This window comes from Meleagris gallopavo, chromosome 10, assembly GCF_905368555.1.
Source record: "Meleagris gallopavo chromosome 10, MGAL_WU_HG_1.1, whole genome shotgun sequence".
In the NCBI taxonomy this organism is placed as follows: domain Eukaryota; kingdom Metazoa; phylum Chordata; class Aves; order Galliformes; family Phasianidae; genus Meleagris; species Meleagris gallopavo.
Window position 1 is genome coordinate 12,076,044 of NC_139413.1, and position 19,087 is coordinate 12,095,130.

At 49.0% G+C, this 19,087-nt stretch overlaps 1 long non-coding RNA gene across 2 annotated transcripts in view; it reads left to right on the top strand.

Moving 5' to 3' along the window:
* Positions 1 to 1,956: 1,956 nt before the first annotated feature.
* Positions 1,957 to 19,087, top strand: part of LOC109369207 (uncharacterized) — a 41,670-nt gene continuing 24,539 nt past the window's right edge. For both annotated transcript variants that reach the window (XR_014885262.1, XR_014885263.1), the window contains exons 1-3: positions 1,957 to 2,860; positions 5,151 to 5,265; positions 5,391 to 5,694. This is a non-coding gene — a long non-coding RNA (uncharacterized LOC109369207). The remainder of the gene's footprint in view (positions 2,861 to 5,150; positions 5,266 to 5,390; positions 5,695 to 19,087) is intronic.

Consider the following 19,087-nt stretch of genomic DNA (forward strand, 5'->3'; position numbering starts at 1 on the left):
GCCCTATACCCGGGCAGGCTGCGGCAGGGCCGGGGTCTGTCCGCGGTGACCCGAGAGGCAGCCCGTCAGGTTCAGAGCCACAGTGGCGGCCCTGGGTGCCCAAGGCGGAGGGGCGCGGGTGGAGCTGCCGCTGTCCCGGCTGTAGGGGCTGCGAAGCCCGCGCGAGCGGTGTTACCCCGGGTAGCAAGCAGAATAGGGGGAAGAAAGGGAGTCGTTAAACATCTCTGTACACTTACTGGGGGAAGAAGAGGGAGCTGTGATTTTTCTTTTTTTCTGGGGGGGGAGGGTAGGGAAGGGGCTGAAGCTCCTGAATTCTAAGCAACAATAATTAGATCATTTAAATGTTGTATTTGTTTTTTGTTTGTTTGTTTGTTTGTTTGTTTGTTGCTATGGTAGAGCATTTTGTGCATTATTGTGTAAGGGATGGCGAACCATTCTAGGTAGTAGCATTACTGAAAGTTGCCACTGTCCTCTTTGGGCAGGTGGAGGTCTGCTGTAGAGTGCCCCTTTAAGCCGTGGTCCCCAGCTAACCCAGAGCTGGAGGGACAAACTCTCAAGCTGCATCTGGTGGGAAAGTTGCCTGCATAGAGTTGGTAGGGCGGGGTCCCGGGTGCTGGCACCAGCTCGGCCCTGGTTGGTGCTCGGATCTTGCCTTGCTCCTAAAGGTGAACCGGGGAAAGGGCAGGCCTTGTCTGGGAAGTTTCCCACAGTCAAAAGGGGAGAAGGAGAGCAAGAAAACAAGGTGTCTTCAGAGCGGCACCTTGTCTCTTCTGTCTTCATCTCTCCCGGCCGAGGTTGGAACAGGGGTTGCAGGGCAGCCGAACAGCAGCGCTCCGTACCACTCCGTGCTCCGTGTTGGAGAAACACATCCAAGCCTCGCGGGGAGGAATCGATCCCAAGAGAAGTCGGACCTGTTCCGGGCAGAGGGCCTGGGGCCCGGGGCCCGGCAGCTCCTTCCTGCCGCACGCAGCTCGGCGAGGACTTGACCTGCAGAGGGCAATAGTTGGACGCGAATGCTGACAAAAGGCAGCGAGGCTCCAGGCTCGGCCCCGTGGCCGGGACCCGAGAACGCTGTGTAGGTAGGCAGCGGCGCTAAATTAATGTATATTGAAACAAAAGAAGGGGTAAATTGTTTGATTTGTCTTTAGGCTACGTTTTCAAGGCTAATCTAATTCATAACCGTTAGATTTATTCTAAAGAGATTAACACAAACTTCCAGGAGAGGCACGCGGTTAGCTCCAGAATAACCCTAAACACTGTTTACTGCCACATTTACATCAGCCGTTTGGATTTGTATCAGCGCCGTTATCGCTCTCCACTAATCAGCTGGGCGAGGTGGCAACGGACGGGAGCTTCCCCGACTCGCGGCGCTCGGCAGGACGCGGCCGAGCGGGACGCAGCAGCCCGGCGCCTCGTGCGCGCCCATTGTCTGCGCCGCGGGGCCGGGCCGCCGCCGTTCAGCACCGGGCGGGCGGACAGCGCCCGGCGCGGGGCTGGGGGCGGGGGCTGGGGCTGGGAGCGTCCCCTGGCAGCGCGTCCCCCTTCGGTAGGGGAGCTGTTAGGGAGCGGAAAGGCGCACCCCGACGGGCGTACTTTGTCTCCCCGTCTGCCTGTGCAGACACGACAGCCGTAGATGTCTGCGGCTTGTGTGCATATACTGCTTTAATAATTACATATACATCTCTATAACCTCATTATTCAGGAAAGACTAGAAAACGCGAGCAAATCGGAGTGTTGACAGCAGGGGTGATTGCAGGTCTGGATGCACACTCCGTCTCTTCTCAACTCGCCGCCCCCTTCTCTCTCCCCCCCTTCTCCGTCCCCCCCAATCATATTTATCTGAGATTATGTCAAATTTCAGTGATCGGAAATGTCTTGCCCAAAAGCAATTCCCGCTGGAAAAAGTCAAAAGGGTTCCTGGCATTAAAAAGACCTTGCGTCATTCCTGATGAAATTAGAAGCGCCGCATGTTTAGGGACTGCTATGGATGCACTTTGGTCACAGTGAGGAGGCAGGGATTTGGGGTTTAAGCCCCCATCTGGGCAGGAGCCGTCTGCTTTCACTGGCTGCGAACCCCGGGACCAGCACTTGAAAGCATCTCAGACCCGCAGTCCATTTTTTACTTGTCTTTAAGTGCATGCGATGGGAATTGCTAACCTCGGCTAAGGAAATTTCATTTCCCCCATCCTGCTAAACGGTTCTGGTCGACATATGTTTGTTATCAGAGAGAAGTGCTATGAACACAGAGCCATTTTCTTAGCAGCTCTTTGACTCTGCGTTACCATAGTCCCACACGGCATTGGTCCTTTCCCGTTGGGAAGTCATGAATAAGAGACTATGAAGCTTGCACGTCAGATCTTCCTCAATTAATCCACCATTAGCATGTTTGGGATCCTCTACTGGATGGTTAACAGCAGCTTTGGTAACTGTATGCTGTCCATACCCAATTATGCTCTGCTAAAAATGAACTCTACAGAACAACCTTCCTGAGCTGTCAGTGTCTCCCGTTTTCCTATTTTAACGCTTGTGTGTAGTGGCAGGCGACAGATGGTGTAGATCAGATCGATTTGATTGCATTAGGCGATTTTTTTTCCCTCCTCTCCCCCCCGACTCCTTTTCTGGAAGCCCACATTCAGCTGAGAGGCGACCGCCGGGGACACGGGAAGCGAGAGCAGCCGCCGAGGTGCGAAAGCAGCGAGCCGCGGCCGTGGAGGCGCCGGGTCCTGCCCGGGTGGATCCGTGCTAATCCGGCGCCGGGAGGGAGCAGCTTCTGCCGCCCGGAGCCCGTCCCCAGCGCACGTCAGATGACTCCCTGGTTTTACACACGGTTGGAGTTCTGCTCGAAACCTGGATTTAAAGGGTAAGCGCTTCACTAGAGGTGGATTTCTGGTGGTTACTTGGGTAGGTGGCGAATAGAGCAAGCTCCCGGCGATTTTGAAAAGAGCTGCCTTTAAGACAGGATTAATGTTTTCTTCCTTCCTTTATTCTTTCATTTTTTCTTTCTTTCTTTTTTTTTTTTTTTTCACGCTCCCTCCTACCCCCCCCTTACCATCGCCACCTCCCCCACCCCCCCGAAAAAAAAAAAAATCAGGACCATTTTCTGCATGGGGAGACATCGCGGCTCTCTGTTGACGGATGGGATCGATATTCCCCCCTCTGAAATTCGCTTTGCGTGGCAAACCCGAGCTCCACTCCTGGCAGCTTAATTGTTTAATTCCCTCCATCCGCTCCCCTCCCTCCAGTACCCCGCTCCCCGGGCACGGCAGGGGCGGTGGCGATGCCCCCGGGGCCCTTCTCTCGGGCTCTAGGCTCTGGCGGCGGGGAGCGGGGCGGCCGCGCCGATAAACATGGCTATCGGGAGCCGCCGAACAAAGGTATTTAACGCGCGGCGCGCCGCCACGGGCACTGCCCGCATGCGGCGGGGCGAGGTGGGCAGCGCGCCGGGGCGCCCCTCCGCGTGCTGAGCGTGCCCGGAGCGGGCGTGTCCGCCTGTCCGCGTGTCCGCCTGTCCACCTGTCCGTGCTCCGGGAAGCGCTGGGCGGCGGCGGAGACCGGCGGGGAGAGGAGCTGTCCGGGCGGCGGGTGCTGAAGGCCCGCGGGCGGTGGGTGCGGCGCTGGGCAGGGGAGCGGGGAAGTTTCGGTGCCGTGTTGGCGGGGGGATGTTTACAGGAGAGGGAAGAATGGCGTAGGATGGACGGAGCTAGGGTAAGGCTGGAGCCGCGCAAGGCTTCTTTTCCGCGAGGACCGCGTTCTTTATTTTTTTTCTTTCTTTCTTTCAAAAAACAAAACAAAACAAAAAAAACGTAAAGTTTGGATTTCTGCCTATTCTTGATGCATATGTGGAGCGCCTCCAGATTTCGGAGAATACAAGCCTAGATGGATCACTGTAGAGCGCTTTTGCCACGACTCGGTGTATTTTACTTTTTCAAACGGCTTTTGTTCAAGTTAAAGAAAACCCACCGAATCGGTTCTTTTAGTTCTACCGCTAGGAATGGGGCCACAGCCTTCAGCTGCACAGCGGGGAAAATTGCAGTGTTTGTTATTTACTTTCTAGGTGCCATTTCAAACGTAACTTCAAAGCCTGCTGTGTTGGAGAAATATAGGAAAGTGCGCCTAAAATGAGATTAAAATAGAGGAGAGGGAGCTGGATTTTTTCTTATTATTTATTGAAGGCATTTTGGCCATCAAGGTAGTCTCGTTTCTCTTTGTTTTTCTCCTTTCAAATTTACGCAAACAAATGCTGTCCTCTCGTAGCTTTTCAGTGCTATAGGGACTATAGTGGTATTATGGCAAGGAAGCTAAGAGCTCGTGTTGAGGAAGGAACGTGGAGTACAAGGCAGCACCGGGTTGCAGTTCCATTCAGAACCCAAAGAACAGCCGGGCGGTCTCGGGGAGCTGTGCGATGAGGGCTGTGCGCGCTGCGCGTTGCCTGGGGGGCGCGGGTCCCCCCGTTAGCGCGGCTCTGAGCCCGCACCGCCAGCTCCCGTCCCCCTCCCATCACTCACGCCGAAGCCGTCCCTAGCGCAGGGAGCTGGGCTGAGATCAGACGGAGAAGTTCTTCACCGCCAGGCGAAGCGCGCCGTGCCGTGACGTTGCAGAGATCCTTTCTATTTAGTTGGAGAACAATAAACGTTTATTATCGCCGCTGCAGATCACCAGACAAAGCTTCCCCCTCCCGCCTCCCCCAAGTACGAGCGCTGCTGCTACGGGAGCGGCTGCGGGGGGCGGCAGAGCCGCGGGCGCGGTTCGGCCAGAACTTCCCCCGTTCGGGTTTCTCTCCCGGTTCGTCCTTCGCAGGTGGGCGCGGGGGCGGCCCCGCTCGGGGCTGCGCGGGCACAGCGGGGCCGGGGCCTGGCCCGGAGTGCTCTCGGAGCGGTGCTGGCGGCGGTGGGAGGCCCGGGGAGCAGCGTCTCTGCCGGGCTCGGAGCCTCCGCTTTTTCTTTCTTTGATTTTTCTCTCTCTTCACCGCTTTGCTTTCCACCCTGCCTGCTCGCGGCAGCCCACCGAGAGCCAAGACTTGTAAATGCATTTCCAAAGCCCAGATGAAAAGTCTCTCAGGCGTGGCTGCTGCTTTATCGGAGCTCTTCCAAGCCCACCTATGCAAACAGATTTGTAATATTTGTGTGCTTAACGGTGCGTCTCTTCTACAGGAATCTGTTGCCGTGTGTGACATCTCTTGCGAGCTCCCAGAGAGAACTGATGGAGCATACAGCTAGGGAATAGGATCCTGGAGAAGCTCAGGGGGAGACGCCAGGCAATTACCAGGTAAACTCAGCCTTACTTTGATTTATGTCCCCCCGCCCTGCCTGCAAGCCTTTGCCCCCAGCGAGGCGGGGAGCAGAGGGAGCTACGCGTGTGCTCACCACCCGTCCTCTCCTTTGCCTCCGCAGGACGGGGAGGAACGGCGCTCGTTGGATATGAAATGAGATCTCGCAGCCCTTGTGGATTCTCCTTCTTCAAGAGGGGAATTATAGTTATGGATTTATTGTCCCGGTGCAGCACTTCCACCAGCGGCAGCAGCAGCAGCTTTCTGACTCTCTTCGGTGACGGGTATTCTTGGGTGGATAATACGGATTACGTTGTTATTGCTTAAGAATACGCGTAGTCGAGGAGAGTACCGGCGGCGGGCAGGCAGGCAGGCAGCGCGACCGCCCCCAGCCCTCCAGCTGGCTCCTACAGCCTCTAGTTGCCAAGGTAGCACCTTTTCCATCTTTTCCTTTGCTTCGCAGTGTGACGCTCTGTCTGTATCTCTACCCGGGCGGGGTGGCTCGGCCGGCCCGTCCCCGCGGAGGGGCTGCCCTCTGGATGCGCGTGTGCGTGGAGCGGGCACGGGGTTAGGGCAAGGTGCGGGGCCGGGGCTACGGGAGGGGTCTGTGGGGCTGAGGCTGGTTCTCCCCCGCCCGGGCTCGCTCGGCCCCCAGCCCGCGGCCCTTTGCCCCTCTCCGCCGGGGGGAGCGGGGAGGGAACGGGGGACTCGAGCCAGCCGGCCCCGCCTGCAGCGGGGTCCCACCCCCGAGATGCGGGATGCCCGAAGGGCAGCGGCTCCGCCCGCAGCCGGCGATGCCCGGGACCGGGATGCTCCCCTCCTCAGAGTACAGCCCTGTCCCCAGAGCGGCCGGACAGGCTGGGAGCCGACAAGCAGCAGGCTGATGAGGCGGGGGCACCCCTCACCCTGCTCCTGTGCCTCGGCTGCAGAGGGCACCAGCCTCCCGGCAAGGATGATTTGGGACAGCCAGTTGTGGCTGATCACTTCCAGGGGGTGAGAGAACCCTTTCCCCATGGTAACGGCCTTGTGAGGGCAGAATTTGCCCGCTTGCTCTTGAGCCCCTGAGGCCCTGGGCTAGAACACATGCCCGCAACCGGGGCTGAAGGGTTCGTTCTCCACTGGTGTTCAGGCCATGCCTTCTTGGTTCCCACTGAAGGGCTCAGGGCTCTCCAGAGGTAGATGCAGGTGAGAGACATGACCAAGAGGCTGTTTATTACCATTACCGTCCCAGCCATGCCTCATTTGTTTAATGTAGGATGGATATTTCCATCCCTCTTGCCAACCTGAGCAGCAGGGCATGAGCTCTGGTTAAAAGCCCAGCCAGCCTTTTGGATGCTGTGCTTGGAAAAACCCAAGCATAGCATTTTTTCCCACTCCTGTACCCTCAAGTCTGCTAAATACGGAGTAGGAGTGATGGGTCCTGCCTTTCCCTTTTCAGAGACTTCTCTGCGCACCTTGTGATCTCAGGTCTTGTTGCCACGTAAGTGGGAGACCAGATTCCAGGCTTAAATGAATTAGATCAGAAGCCATTTTAAGGCAGGACTGAGGTCACTGTGATGAGCTAGCCTTTTTGAATGGCTTCTTCCTAGGCTCAGTGTGGAAGAGGTTGAGAATGATTTTTAATGTGGGCAAACTAGATGTGAGGGGATTGCTCTGTTGTGAGTGTAAGGCGGCATCATGGGGAATGTCTTCCTCTGTCTCTTGCTTAGCAATTGAAAGGCCATCTATATTCTGCTTAATTATTTCAAGCAACTGCCAAAGGATTCTTACTCTGCTGCCTTCAGTAGCAACTGGAGCTCTCATTGTTACGCAGACGTCGATCTGTTATTCTATAGACACATCTTTGATGCTAGCACTCTGATCCTTGTGTTTCTCTAATACTACTTGAAAGCAGATTTTTTCTTGTAGTTTAGTATGTTCAACAGCCTCAGAAATAATGTTAAATTATGCTTTAAAGACACGATCAGCTGCTAAATCATAGTCAGTTCAGCACCGTAACGCATCCACATTCACAAGTGCTGCAGGAACAGCGATGGAAACACTATTTTAAACATCCAGGTTTGTATTACAAACCTTCCTCTGATCTGAGCTTTCGGTTGACATTTTCCCTTGAGTCATGACTGAGAGTATTATCAGGAGTTTCCATTTCATCACATAAGGGCTGTGGTTTTGTTAGCTCTGTGCTTAGTTGAGTATCTTTTGCAGTACAGATTGGACTACTCCCCATAAACACAAGCTTAACGAAATGTTTCTTCATACCTAGTTTTCCTGTCATTGCTTTCATCTAGCACGATTAGCTGTTTTTGCTGAATAATGCCTTAATGACAGAGCCGATGCATTTTTAATGCATGCACTCTTTGTCATAGTCAAAATTAACATTTTGATTATTGTAGATTTCTTTTCTGTAAAATCTTTCAGTGGATTGTCATGTTATGGGCTTAAAGAAGGGTAGCTGTAAGGTCTGATTGGAGAAATACTGGATATGCTCATGATAATAATTGTAAAATACTGTTTAAACGCTCAACAGCATGCGGGCTCTTAGAGTGATGTTTCCCAGTGTCTCGATCTCAGAATTGCTCTCCACAGGTTTGTTAGCAATCCTGGGTTCGCCACATAGGGCTACCGAGGGCAGGAGCACTGGGTTCTGAATGCCATATCCCTGAGAGGAGGCTGCCTGAACTGTGGACCTGAGCCCATGGATGCTCGGAGCTTCTGGTGGCTGCTCAGCCTGGGGACAGGTTGCTCATGTTAAATCCAAAATATCTGGGGCCAGATCCTACCATTCAATGCCACAGCAAAGCCTCAGTCGACTTCACCGCGGGAAAGATTAGACTCTTGGTGAAAGGGATGTTTACAACCCTACACTCCTTATTTTTTTTATTTTAGAAATCCAGAATCCCGTGTGCTAAAAAATGAGTCTAAAGGCCCCCTGCCTCTAATAGTCTAATGATATTTTATTAACAGCAAAATATATACTGGAGGTCTGTAGAGCAACATAATAAGAAATAGCTCTATAAATAAGGGTGTTTAATTGTATCAGTACGCGAGTTTTCCGAGATGATGTTTTAGAATGAGGTCTGTGGTTGTCCTTTGTGCTAACAGCTATTTTGGCGAGTGCATATTTAATTAATTTAGAATACTAAATACCTGTTCTAAAATTGTTTTTGTAATCTGCATCCTGGTAGAAAATTAAATAAAGTGCCAGCCCCAAAATTATTACTTGAGCTTAGCCTATTTGTAAAGGCCGCGGTCCTCCAAAGCTGCACATCTCTGGGTCTCTCTGTGTGCTGTAGTGGCCCCGCGGGCTGCTCACATTGGTAAGTCTCGGCTGTGCCAGGCCCTGCAGCAGCAGCAAAGTGGGAAGCGGAGCAGGAGCCCCGCAGCCCCTGTGCTGTGCTGACTTTGGGTGGCTTTGCCTGCTCTGGGGTGGTCCCCATGGCCACCGCTCCCAGAAGAGACAGGCAAAGGGCCTTGGGTGCAGGTTCCTGTGGGGGTGAGGGGTGATCTTACTGGGTCTGTGTGTAGCAGGAAGCACTGCTCCTTGTAGCCAGACCCCAAATTGCATGGTGAGGACTTCCATTTGATTTCACATTCTCTTTCCACAAATACTTAAGCCGTACAGCCCTTATATATTTCTCTTTCTAAGAAGAACATGAGTACACATGCCTGCACCTCTGAAGGTAGGCAGCACATAGCACCCAGAGCCCCCCTCTTACAGACTCTGAGAGGCAAACCCCCACTCACCTCAGCAGGGGCTGCAAAGGTTCCATGTGCCTTTATGGCCGGTGCAGGGATTATTCCTGCTGCCTGCAAAGTGCCCTAAAAGAATTGCATGCACTACTGTATGCCAATGCATGTGGTTCTGCAGGTGCCTTTCACTGGGATGATGTCTGCTGTTCCCAGTTTCAAGACCATGCCTGACTTCAAAGGGTGTGTAAGATTTCCTCCCATTGCAGGTCTTTGCCTTTTGTGTCAGGTTAGATGATTCCTAGTCATAGTGGAGTTTTCTTGGAGAAACGGATAAAAAATAATTCCTGTATATATACACAGATATACACACATTTTGCAGGAATAAGAAGAAGCTCTCTGTCCTTTCTTGCTCTCCTTACTCTTTTCTTTTTTTTTTAATATCACACTAGAAGTAATCTGTGCAACTGGAGGTTTATGCATTTTTTAATAAATAGTCTTCACATACATGGAAGGCTTTTTCTTTTAAAAAACAAACTATTTTTTTGGGGGGTGGGGGGAAGGGAGGAGCTTTTATGGCACCTCACCATTTTTTGGTATAAAGGTAACATATCATATAAAATATTTAAACAGAATTTTTACCAAATTAGCTTCTGTCTCCCCAAACCTTTAACTATGGAAACATTTCTGGGACATCCCTTGATGCTTGTGAACTTTCTATTGCTATCATTTCATAACCAAATTGCACAAAAAATCAAAGGACCTGATTATCATGTACCTGCAGTTCACAGAGCTATTTATAAATGTTGGCACAATAATAACAATGACTCAAAAGGAATTTAAATGACTGGCCAAAAATAAGACATCTGAAAGTTAAAACCCAAGGTAGAGCTCAGAGGTGATGGAAAGAGGGTGAGTGACATGGAAGGGCAGAGATATTCCAAGGGAAGGCAAGGGCCTGGAGGTGATGGCTGGGAGTGGCTGCAGAGCTTGTGGGCAGCCCACGGGTGATACACTGCAAAGGGTGCTGTGCTGTGGTGTTGTGGTGTAGGGTGGGTAGATGTGCTCCAGCACTGGGAACCATGGCCACAGAATTATACAAATGTTGTAGTATGGTAAAACCAAATCTAGTTAAAACAGCTGGAGGAAAATTAGGTTAAATGTCCCAGACCCTGGAGGGGTTGGCTGGTGTTGGGGAAAATAAGAGCCCTGACTATTCAGCTAGAAGGAGCAATGTGTCTGTGTGTGTCTATATATACACACGTACATATATACAAATACCTAGCCAAAGTTACATAATCTTGTACAGAAAAATGAAATAAGCATGCTGCTACTGAAATATTTCTTCAGAATCTCTCTCCAGACGTCTGCAGGAATTTTGCCATTGATTTGTATGGAGGTAGACTGCTACTGTCTGCAAGAAAGCCACCAGGCAGCTTGGTGTGTGCAATAAAACTAGGGGCCGTGCAGGGGGACTGTTTAGCGTGGCTAGACAGCAACAGCCCCTGTCAGGGAACCTGAAGCTGCTGTAGCACTGGAGACAATAGAAAGCAACAGCATTGTTAGCAGCCAGGAACCCCCTTGGCTGAGCGTTGGAAAATGAGCTTGGTCAAGGCATTGCAGGTGGAGAGACAGGGCTGGAGACTTTTTGGCTTCTGAATTATTGTGCTGTGGGTTTGCTGTGAGTCTGATCATTCTCCAGTACTTGCTACAGTTAGGAAAGCCCAGAAGGCAAACATAAACTTTCCAGGTTAGTCTCATGGAGTATTTTGAAGACTCTGGTCAGACTTGATCTTTTATCTATTTTCTTATTAGTTGTCATTAGAGTACTGCTCTGCATCAGTTCATCTGAATTTTATATAATGTACACTTGTTTCACTTTATTATATGTTAGGCATGAAATGTTGGAACGAAACAGCTGAATAATCTTCAATATTAAAAATTGCTGATTCATAACCTTGTTTGGAATATTAGCAATTCTTTTGCGAAGGCAGGACAATATCACTAAGTTTAATAATGTTCACAGGGCTGACCTATCTTTTACATCACTCAGAATCAATGACAAAATGAATGCTGTCGGACTGATCTTCTCTAATTGGAGATCGAGGGACATTCTGAACTAGAACTATGCAGCACCTAATTGTGCAGCCTGTTACCAAAAAATAAATCTCACTGCATCTTAAAGAGGCATTCACATAAATAAAGTAGATTTCATGTAACTTCTGTTAGATTATCTGATAGTTATATCTTTGTAAGTATTCACATTCTCCTAACAAGTTGATAGAAAATTCAAAGATGCACCACTGTTGTTATTGCATTCCATAGGATTTATTTTATTTTTTAAATTAGATGGGAAATAGTGAGAGTGGGAATGCTTGGTGCACTGTTGTATCAGTCCTCCTGGGAGCTAAACTTTCAACAATTACTCTCTAAAAGAGTATTTATCTCGTTATTCCAATAGTTATTTTTCCAAATGTCCTGAGCTGTAGAGAAGAGCAGTGGAAACTTTCTCAACCCTCAGTTTAGGAAGTGATGATTTTTCCATTTTTACGAAAGAGTTGTGCTTTCCTGCATGTTTCCCATGGATCTGAGTTACATACAGGACAGTAAAATGATTACTTTTGAGGTTCCAGTGTAGTCTTTTTCTTTTTGACTGTGTATATCACACGGCCCTTTGTTGTGCTATGACATTATGATGCTGTTGTACATGTGATGACGTGATGACAAAAATGCACCTGTTTTCAGCCATTCACAGAGTCCCCAGTGAAACAGGACCTGTGAGTCCTGCTTTCAGAAGCCACAGACAAAACCACTTTCCCTTTCCTGTCTGTATTCAGGTGGTTGTCTTTTGTGCATATGTAAATACATTCTTTCTAGTGCAGGACGTAGGGCTGGTGCAGACCCTTCATTAGAGCTCAAAATAGTGATTTTAATGGAGTTTAATTTTCATTTGTGGGAGCTGCAGTGAGTCAGTGCTTTTCGCTCAGCTCCAGTTCCCTGTTACAAAGGGAGGAAAACTCCAGCAGTGGGAAGAAGCCCGAATGGATTGATGTAAAATCTGAGTAATGAGAGACAAACAAAGCCCTGCACAAAATGCCTAGCAGGAGTTTTTACGTTTTGACTCTTGGCAAACGCTATATTTGGAGTATTCCACATTCACTGAATGTAAAACTTAAATACGTGCCCTATAGACTGACTGGGAATAATAGCTCTGCTTTCTTTAATAAAATCTCTTTTCTGCGATTAGCTCTGGAGCTAGCAGTAAGGTCGGTATTTCACTTCATAGAAGTCAGCTCATGCTGACAAGGGTTTGGTCTTCTTAGTGATGGGCCGTTTGCTGCTCAGAAGTGTGAGGAACAGCTTTCCGAAATATCGATAACTTGCCTTTGCTAGAGCTCGCCGTCAAATTGAACTCACAGTATTGATGCGCTGCAGCCACAGGATGGGAGAAGGCTTGGGCCTGGCGCCATCCTCTGAGCTTTGCTTTTCCAGCCCTGCCATTAGTGTAAATCAGTGGCTTATAATGAAGTCAAATGAGATTTGTGCCCAGATTACAGCCTGGTCTTGGGATATGAAAAAGAATTAAAAAATTAGGCTGAAAATGTTAATGTTCCGCTTTAGCTTGGTTTCAGTTTGTTATATGTAAATGTGCTTATACGCACATGCACACACATACAGAGCTGCATTTTATTCCTGTGGACATTTCCCATGGCCACTTGGCTGCAGTGGTGCCTGGCAGTTAACGAGGACCTAAGAGTGCAAAATCTCCTTCCTGGTGAGCTTTGATTGACAAGTGCAGAGATTTCAGATAAAGGCTCTGGGATCCTGCTTCTCAGCCATAAAAGGAAAGCAAGCAAGATTCATCCCCAGCTCAACTGTCTGCACAATGTACATCAATAACGAGATGGCATCTATTTATATATTACTTGTAGGAAATAACTGGGTTCGCACACGGCTCGGGGAGGCACCACAGCTCCACCAGCTTCCATGGGGCTTTTGTTGACATCCAGGTTGATGGCTTGGGTATGTGGGAGAGGAGACATGGCTGAGGCTTGCTGTGCTGTGAGAAGGGACATGGGGAGGGTGGACAGGGTCCAGCAGTGTCCCTCTGCTGACTGCTGGCCCACCGTCTTCCACAGAGGGGATGGTCTGCTGTGTTGTATGAGGAAAGGGAGAGTTCAAGAGAAGAAGTGGTAAGGTGTAGCCAGCTTAAAGCCTGCTGTTGCCTTTTGGCTGTGTTGTGTGGAAGGTTTTTGACGGTCATGCTTTTCTCACTCAGAAAAATGGATCAGTGACTAAGTCCCATCCCACATCAGGCTGCTATGGCACAGGGCAGAGGTACGAGGCTGAGCTGAGATACTAACACAGGCCCTTGGGGCAGGGGCCCACTGTCCCCAGGCTTAGCAGCGGTAGAGGCACTCAAAAGCCCCCAGTGAATCTCAGCCTAAACAGAGATTTTGCTGTGTCCTTTCTCACTCCTCTCCTCACCGGCTCTTGTGTGCTTTGCCCATATGCTCTGAAGCTATTTTGCTTTCAGTTTTATGTCTGCTTTATGTAAATGAGAAGAATGAATCTTCTCTGCTTTCTGCATTATAAATGGGGTGGAGGCTGGCAGACTCCCTCCAGAGGCCTGCAGGTTGCACAGGGTGCAGGCACTTGGGCCAGGGGCTGCCTGAGGGCATGGCAGTGGTGTGGGGAAGGGGCAGCCCCAACCCCATAGACCCTACACACACAGTCGGCAGGTCAGAGCAGCCCTATGCTGCAGGAGTCCATCAGCCCCTCTGGGACCATTCTAAGAGGCATATGTTTGCTCAGTGTATTCACTTCACCCTGTACAAGCTGACTGCTCTCAGGTGCTGGTTTCCAATTCCCTCCTGCAGGACCAGGGTAAATCCAGGCTGTCTCTCTGGAAGCACTGATGTGTTTTGTTTCATTTCTTCCTGTTGTAAGTCAAAACCGGTGTTGGTTTTTAGTACTCTACTTTTTGGCTTACTGCCTTCTTTGTCTCTGCTTTCCCAGTCCACACAGATGTTCACACCATCAAATTTTGTCCTGGAGTTCCTGTTCCCCAGCAGCTGAGTGCTGTCCCACACACAGGATGATGACGCAGGGCTCTGGCTGTAGCCACAGCCTGACAAATGCCAGAAGCACAGCAAGTGGCTTGAGAGAGGCTTAGGGTGAGAGGGTGGAGAACACTCTGTGGGACGGAAAGAGAGCCTGACCACGGGCTGCTGTGGAAGGTTTGGGTCAGAGACAAAGTGGTGGTGGGCTCTGAGGTATCATCCTTCCATCCACACTGCTCTGAGGCCCTCGTGGGGTGCGTGGCTCTCAGCTGATTCCAGCGGATGCGTGCTTTGTTCAAATGACTCCTAATTGAGTTGATTGTACTTAAGTAGAGAAATGTCTTCAGGAGTCCCAGCCTAGTACCTGCAGGGCATAGATGGCATCATCCCTGCTGGGGCTCTGCCCTGCACTTGTTTGAGCTCGGGCTCTCTTTCACTCAGTTCATAGAATATGTGACTTTTTTTTTTCCAAAGGCATTCATTAAAACATAGATAAATTACCTAAGGTTTGAATACTCTGATTCAACGATACACTGCGAGAATTTGGTTTATTTTGTCTGGTCAAATGTTTGCTGAAAAGTGATAAAAAATGTCTCTGCCTTTCTAGAGCTGCTTATTTGATTTCAAAGGGAAGGTATAACCTTTCATTTCCTGCTGTGATTTTCATTAAACCTCTGCCTATTTTATTTGTCAGACCACATATAAATTTTCTACCACTAGTGTTTCTATATAAAGTACTTATAGGATTGGTAAGCAGTCTATAAGTCAAACCACAGTTTCTTGAAATTCATTTTAATCCATAAAATTGCTAATTAAAGCTACTTCTCAGTACCCAAAAATTAAGTTAACAGTAATTAATGTAGCCAGTCTGGAACCTTGGGAAGTTCCTGCCAGCAAGTGTCTTTTGGTGCACACAAGAGAATGCAGTTTGATTGTTGGCACCAACAAACAGGTTGGGAATTGTAAACACGATAATTAGCAGTAAGTTTCTGGATCTCAACTTTCCAGACTGGCGGTCTGATTCTTGGAGTAGCTGCCGCATGGGAGGAGGGAAAAACAAAGTAAGGGAATTAGAGCAACCTTGCATTGCTCCACCAACATATGCCACTGGACCAGTGTTTTTCTTGGCAAAGATTTCTGACAAGCAGTTTAAAAGCTGTGTTTCAGCCTTACTGCAAACTGTGAACCTCACTACAGGCATCAACCAAGCAACTGTCCCTGGCTCTTCTGCTGAAACTCCAAATGTTTCTCCATGGAAAGAGACTGTCGAGTCTAAGGTTTCCCTCTTCCACTTCCATGGTGGGGTGCAGTGTTGATAAGGTTATCAACAATAATGAGATTAAAAGTTAAAATCCAGCTTTTGCACTAATCCCAGAGTATTCTATTGTTGAGCTATCAAAGATTAAGGTTATAGTAACCTTATTAACCCTTGATGTAGTGTAAGTTAAAAGGAAATGTCAGACCTAATTCCACCATGAAATTAAATCTTCGCTTCCCTCTCATCATTTGATGATTCAAACACAGCTTAGTCCAGACAATATGTGCTATGAAAATAATAAACTCACATGAGTATAAGAAATTCCATCTGAGAGACAGAGGAAGAAAGGGACAATAATACATGGGTTAATTTTGTTTAAAATTAAAAAATAATGTTAATTCAACCACCATGTGTTCAGGAGCTATGCAGCTAGAGCCAGCAGAACATGTGAAGAAGTAAGGATCCAGCTGATGCAGACCTCTGTGGTGTAACAAACATAGCTCTGTAATCTGCAGCAGCTCACATCTGGCCCTGGGCAGAGCAATTTGTTGTGCATTGGGCGGGAGCTGTGATGGCTTCCTTGTCCCCTTCTCTTGCTTGCTGTGTGGCCTTAGTTATTTCTGCCCAGTGCCATGGCTGGGTACCACAACACAAGAACTTGAACATTTCTGCAGAGGTGCTTTGAGTACAAGGGATGAAGTGATGAAAACGAAAATGCGTCAGGAAAAAAATGAATGCTGATCTTTCTGGCAAAGTAGAACCAGGTGCTGGTGTAACAGGCACAGGTTTTCTTGGCTAAGCTGATTTACATTGCATCAAGGAAGTGCCCTCTCACCTGTGCTGAACATGACCCCTGCTCCCTCCTGCTGAGCCCATAAGTAGAGCTGAGAGGCTGCTCTGTGACTGATCTTCTTTGTGCAGAGGGGAATATGTTGACTAGTTGATCAAGATCTGCTTACATGTTGATGGGAAGTAGTCCAGGTAAATGTGTGTTTCCTTTTAGGGAGCAGAGAAGGGAAGTATGTCCTATTTAATTAATTAATTTATTTTTTGATTGGGAGAGAAAATACAACGGTGATAAAAATGGGATGACTCAGAACTGCTCTTCTCTTTTTTCACCCTTACCTTGTTGAAGTGTTATAAAAATTAAATAACTCTGCTTGCTTTGAGTCCCTAGCAGAAGGGTAATTAAGAATTAAGGTGCTGCCTTATAGCAGGTGAGCTCTCTAGAGGGTAAGAGCCATTGTGAGAGAAGAGAGATCTTTGGCAAATTCATGCCTGCTCTGTGGCATTTTCACCCCTGGGACAGTGCCAGCCCTGCAGAGTGCTAAGGCTGAGGAGTGGGCAGCATCTGCTTCCTTCAGTCCTCAGCAACCCCAGTGGTTTTGGGTTGTGGAGCTCAGGCTTGGCTTATTCCCTTTCTCACTGAATTATGTTCTTTGTGTGGGCAGTGATGGCTCTGGTTCACATTGGCTCAGGTGTGCCTGTGGGGTACTGAGGCACCTCCTTCTCTGCTGCTGCTCCAGGTCTCACATGCAAGTTTAGTGGCTGGGGTTCTTCTGGTTTTTCTGCAGCACTGCTGTGGTGTGGGAGTGCTTTCTTCTAGGTAGCATCCCTTTTTCTGGACAATTTCCCAGGAAAATAGTAAATGGCAACTGCAGAGCAGTAAAAGCAGTGGCATACTTGTTTGACTGATGTTACAGAGCCTGCAGAGCAAATGCAATTAGGCTTCTCAGTGTGCAGCTTCTTCCTTTCCTCATGTCTCCACTGTGGAGGAGCTGCCCTAGGTTCAGCTTGGCCTTAAGCTGCAGATTCCTATGGAGTGGCTATGTGTTTTTGAGCTGTCCTGTGCACCACAGTGTCTTCTCGGGTCTCGGAGCTGCCCTTCTCAATGGGACAAGGTCTTTGCCAGTGCCTGTGCACCCGTGACACCCAACTGTCACCAGGACTCAAAGTTGTTTCTTTGGGCATGGACAGCTGATGCACTGTGAACCCTTTTATGGATGCTTTGCTTCAGAAAGAGGTGGGGAAAAATAGATGTAACAGCTCAGATTCCTCAGGAAGAGGTAATAGAGAACAAATGGCTACCCAATGCTGAGGGCTGCAGTTAGCTGCAGTGGAGCACTGAGGGTCACTCACCTGTTGAGACTGACTGCTGGAGAACAGGCGGGGACCCATGCTGCTGCCCTCCTTCAGCTGCATCATTGGGTTTACAGAGATATTTTGTATCTTGTAGACCTGACCTGCTGTGTGGATCTAGGACTGCTGAATGATGCTGTGATTGCTGGAAATGGTATAGTCTGGGAAGACTGGAAAAGTTTCTTCCAGTCCAGATCATTCTATGAACCTCAGACAGAGGTAGTTGTTATGCAGTACCCCTGAGCTGTGTGGAAGTGATGAGATGTGGCCCTGGCTGGAAGCAAATGGTCCTACAGCCCTCTCAGGCCTGGTCTGCATTCTGGGTCATTTTGTGCACAAGCAGCTGTTGTGCTACAGGTCCCATTCCCTGGTGCTGTGGGTGGGAAGCAGCAGAGCCAGGAGCAGGCACTGTAGTGCCAGCATTCCTGCAGCCAGCACAGGTGTGGGGCTGCCACACTCTGGTCTGTGGTGTGTGAGAAGCGCTGGCTGGGATGGCTCCACGGTCTGCAGAACAGACCTTAGCACGGACGCAGGTAGTGCCAGTGTTAGGATATGGCTATGCCTGGCTAACCTGGAATATGGTGAGCATGACCTGACTCTCCTTTATACCCATATCCTTTGATATTTCTGCATATCTCTACGTAGAAAAACAAATCGGGTACTGATTTTCTTTTATTTTTTATTTTTTACCTACTATTATTTCCTAAGGACAGCTTTGGAGTAAAGCGATAAGAAAGCAGTTTCCCTCTTTGGACAATAACAAGCCAGAAGGCTGTCAGTGTGGCAACCTGTCCCCACGTAGAAAGGCAGAGCCTCACTCTGTGGGCAGACATCCCACGCGCATTGTTGGGAGTTCTGCCTGGCTGTCCCCGTGGACGTGGGCTGCTCCTGCGCAGGACACGTGAGCAGCGGTTCCTGTTTTTAATGTGCCAGATCATAGCTTGCTCATCGCTCCAGCTCCTGGGTTGAAAAACACTGTCAAAATGCAAATGCGGGAGCTGACTAAGAACCAGTGAGTACGCAATCTGGATGCTCCAAACTTGAGCACTGTGATTGATAAAGGATATAAAATGTGACTTTTTTTCAAGCTGAGGCACTCTGTTGGCGTTATGCAATTCAAACAAGCTTGTGTTAAGAATAACCACCGTGTTTTGCAGAAAGTGTGTGCCCATGCGTGAGGCTGTGCAGTGCACACAGCACAGTGGCCCAGCTGTGTGGGGCAGTGAAGGCCGAGCTCCCTGACAGTATGTGTCCGATGGGTCAGTGCGGCAGCCAGAGGCATCCTCTAGCCATGCTGTTTGGGGTTCAAACTGTGATTTCACAATTCCAGTATTTCCCTATATTTTATTTTAATTGTAAGAAGCAGAGAGGAGAAAAAAGCCAACAAATAATTTTCAATGGTAAATGTTTATATTCATAACTTAGTGTTCTTCCAGAAATTTAATATCGCCTTCAATGTCTGAGAGTGCAGTCACTGGGAAGCATGAAAAGGCAGGCTCTTGGTTAGAGAATTTGCAGGTTGATCCCCTCTCTCACAAACCTGTCAATGTTTCTATTGATGGGTTCCCTAGTAGTGCTGGAAAATCTACTCCAAAGCCCTGGAAATCTGATCATTATTCCTAGAGGGCAGACCCATAGAAAGGTATGAGCCTGTAGTAACTAAATCAAAGTAGT